Raw genomic sequence first — 3,842 nt, forward strand, 5'->3', positions numbered from 1 at the left:
TTTTTTGGTTTTTCGAGACAGGGTTTCTTTGTATAGCCTTGGCTGTCCTGGAACTCACTATGTAGACCAGGCTGGCTTCGAACTCAGAAATCCACCTGCCTTTGCCTCCCGAGTGCTGGGATTGAAAAAGTAGGCCACCACCGCCCTGCATGCACTAGTGTTTTGCCTGCATGTATATCTGTGTGAGGGTGTCAGATCTTAGAGTTACAACTTTGAGCTGTTATGTGGATGCTGGGAAGTGAACGCAGGTCCTCTGGAAGATCAGTCAGAGCTATCTCTCCAGCCCCAGTTATGTGTTCTTAACCATGGAGATATCTCTCTAACCCGGGTAATGTTTTTTTTCCCCCAAATTTGTCTTTAGCTGTTTTCCCCTAAGAGCAGCTACAGTGTGCCCTCTCCTGCTAGCCCTTAGCCAAAGGTTCCCATTCTGGTTCTGAATGAACAATGCTGTACTGAGAATAAGCAGAGTGTGGCAACTCTGTCCCTAGTGAGTAGGTTAGTATGATGTGTCTGTGGTTCTCTGTCATTGCTTGGGGGTGACTGGTGGCATAACATCTCTGTGTTCTGGAACTGTGTGCTCTTTTCTATTACACATTCACCAGCCATTTTCCTAAGACTGCCAACTTGATCAGTGACAGAGACTGGTCTGTAGACTGGGTATTCTGTTATAGCCTGGCCTGCTTAATACCAGTTCTATGGCTGGTTGGGGTCATTGTTTGATTTCATGATGAGCCAAGTCTCTCAATTCCAGTCCTGAGAATGTGTCTTCATAATGTTGGGCAGCTCTGTCCTTAACTGGAAGAACTGCCAGTTAAGAGTTAAGGTTTTACTTTTTATCGTGCCTCCATCCTATCTAACAGATAAGATGCTCCTGTGAAAACCAGGGGACACTGAGAGCCTGGCAGAGCCCTTGATGTTTGGGGACTTAGTGTTGAAGTTACCTTTCCGAGACTCTGCTGGCATGTAGACTACTCTCTTGAGAGTTAGAAGACCCAGGAGCGAGCAACCACACGCAAACCAAGCCTAGGACAGCACTGGGTGCTGCCAGCTGCCGGGCGCTTAGTCCTCACTCTGAAGCACAAGGCAGGTGCCGTCCCTCTAAGTCTTCATGTTGTCCTTAAACTTGGGTGGGATAGGAGCACACAGGTAGGCAGGGTTATGGATGGAGTGCACCCCCATTATACATTCAAGCCCTAACCCCCAGACTAATCATATTTGGAGGTGAGTCTTTAAGAGATGACTAAGCTAGATGAAGACATGAGGATGGGACTCTCAAATTTGGATTAGCTAAGATGGCAGCCATCTGTACTAGGACTAGAACCTACCAGCTCCTTGATTTTGACTTCTACTAGATTATAAAATATGAGAAATAACCACTGTTCTAATGCCCCAACCTATGTGTTTTAACAAGTTGAGCTAAGACACCAGTCAGTGGAGGACTTAAAGTCTAGTGAGCTGAGATCAAAGGCTAGGCAGGAAAACATGATGGCAGAAAAGGGTGTTTTTGTTTGTTTGCTTGCTTGTTTTTTTTTTTTTTTTTTTTGAGACAGGGTTCCTCTGTGTAGCCCTGGCTGTCCTAGAACTCACTCTGTAGACCAGGCTGGCCTCGAACTCAGAAATCCGCTGCCTCTGCCTCCCGAGTGCTGGAATTAAAGGCATGCACCACCACTGCCTGGTTACTGGCAGAAAAGTCATCCACAGTCCTGTTGGCTTCAGAGTGCATCCTGCACAGCACTGGCCTGAACAGGGCTAAAAGTGAAAGTGGTTACACCAATGGGGATGTGGAGCCAGATGTGGGGCTCATACCTGTGGTCCCAGCAGACGGAAGTAGAAAATTCTGCTAGTTTAGATCCAGCCTGGGTTATATTGTGAGTTCTTGGCCAGTCTAGGATATAGTGAAAACAAACAACATCAACAAATAGAAGATTTGGAGATTATGCTGGGCATGGTAGTGCCCACCTTTAATCCTGGCACTCTGGAAGCAGAGGCAGGCAGCTCTCCATGAGTTTCAGGCTAGCCAGGGCTACACAGTAAGTAGTTTGTACCCAAACTAAAAATAAACAAAAACTTTGGAGATTTAAAAGATATATCAGCTGGGTGGCAGTGGTGTATGCCTTTAATTCCAGCACTATGGAGACAGAGGCAAGCAGAATTCTGTGAGTTCGAGCCCAGCCTGGTCTATAATGTGAGCTTCAGGATAGCCAAAGCCACACAAAGAAACCTGGTCTTGAAATACCTCCTCCAAAAAACCAAACCAAACCAAATTAAACCAAAGCAAACCAACAACAAAACAACCGTTCCCCTGTTGATTGTCTTCTACATGGTGTTTCTGTAGGTGAGCATCTATCTTGTCCAGCAGCCTCATCCTGCCTGTCTTCTCCATCCAGCTTCCTTCCTTCTGCTTACACTCTTTTTTTTTTTTGGTTTTTCGAGACAGGGTTTCTCTGTATAGCCCTGGCTGTCCTGGAACTCACTTTGTAGACCAGGCTGGCCTCGAACTCAGAAATCCGCCTGCCTCTGCCTCCCAAGTGCTGGGATTAAAGGCGTGCGCCACCACGCCCGGCTCTGCTTACACTCTTATGTTCTTGCTCTTCTAGAGTGACTGTTCTAGAACCCCGTGTAGAGCAATGAGGGAGTGAAGAAAGGATAGATACTGGAGCCAGGTAGGTTGTGTGCACCAACTACCAATCTGGGGGAGTTTGGCATGTTTATTTTGTACAGCACAGTGGGGAAGAGTTAGACAGGAGATATCTGTAAGAGATACAGATGCCCGAGACTTCAGGCTGTAAACATCTGGGAAACGAGAAGTTCCATTGCTAGGGTTTTTTGTACATACTGGTCAGTTGTTTGTAAACAGAGGAACTTGGACCAGAAGCCAGCTTTGCCTCTCTTAGCTGACACAGAGGAAGGCTTTTCCAACTTCCCATGAATCCTAGGCCTTGGTCCCTGACATGGCAGGCTCATATCAAACAATCCCTCAGAGCTGTTCAGGGTCCTCTGTTCCCTACACTGCCCCGTGCTAAAAGGGCTCTGTGTTGCAGTCCTTGCTTTAGGAAGTGACAGGAGGATCAGCAGTTGGGTGGCTGGCACGTTTTCATTGCCACAGTGAGAAAGGTTTGCATCACAGAGGTCTAGAATTGTAGGATGCTCACTTTTGACTGGAGCTGGTATCCCCGTTTTCCCTTTCTCTTTTTCGTGTCTGGAGTTAGTCTACACTGTGCTGTGCTTGCTCCTGGACAAATACGCAGACAAATTTGTTCCTCGGGCAGTTCTCCATATGCTTTATGAGGATTTTAAGTTTTAACTTAATTAATTTATTTGTGGAGATAAGTCTTCACTTTGTAGATCTATGCCTCGGCCTCCCAAGTGTTGGGATTAAAGCTGAGCATCACTATTCCTCGCTCGATTTTAATTTTATTTTTAATTATGTGTATGTCTGCACATGAATGATAATGTTATTGGAGGCCAGAAGCATCAAATCCTCTGGAATTGGACTTACAGGTTGTTGCGAGTCACTCGGCGCCACTCAGTGTAGAGGCTGTCAACCAAACATGAGTCTTTTGCAAGACCAGTATTTCCTCTTAATAGTTGAGGCCTCTCCTACCCCAAACTCTGTCCGACACACTTGCAGACATAGGCATGCACACACACACACACACACACACTTCTAGTGTAATTTATTTTTGAGATAAAGACCATGGTTGACCTAGGCTTACTTGTAGATTAGGTTGGCCTGAACACAGAGATCGACCTACCTCTGCCTCCCATGTACTGGGATTAAAAACTTGAACTACGGGGGCTGGTGAGATGGCTCAGTGGGTAAGAGCACCCGACTGCTCTTC

The 3,842-nt window shown here is 46.4% G+C and overlaps 1 protein-coding gene across 14 annotated transcripts in view; it reads left to right on the plus strand.

Annotated features, from left to right (window-relative positions):
* Positions 1-3,842, plus strand: part of Ppp6r2 (protein phosphatase 6 regulatory subunit 2) — a 71,377-nt gene that overhangs the window by 14,934 nt on the left and 52,601 nt on the right. For 9 of the 14 annotated variants that reach the window (XM_029470005.1, XM_029470004.1, XM_029470012.1 and 6 more), the window contains exon 2: positions 2,598-2,663. The exons of the other annotated variants lie outside the window; for them this stretch is intronic. The gene's annotated coding sequence lies outside the window, so the exon portion shown is untranslated. The remainder of the gene's footprint in view (positions 1-2,597; positions 2,664-3,842) is intronic. 14 annotated transcript variants of the gene reach the window in all.

This window comes from Mus caroli, chromosome 15, assembly GCF_900094665.2.
Source record: "Mus caroli chromosome 15, CAROLI_EIJ_v1.1, whole genome shotgun sequence".
NCBI classification, from domain to species: Eukaryota; Metazoa; Chordata; class Mammalia; order Rodentia; family Muridae; genus Mus; species Mus caroli.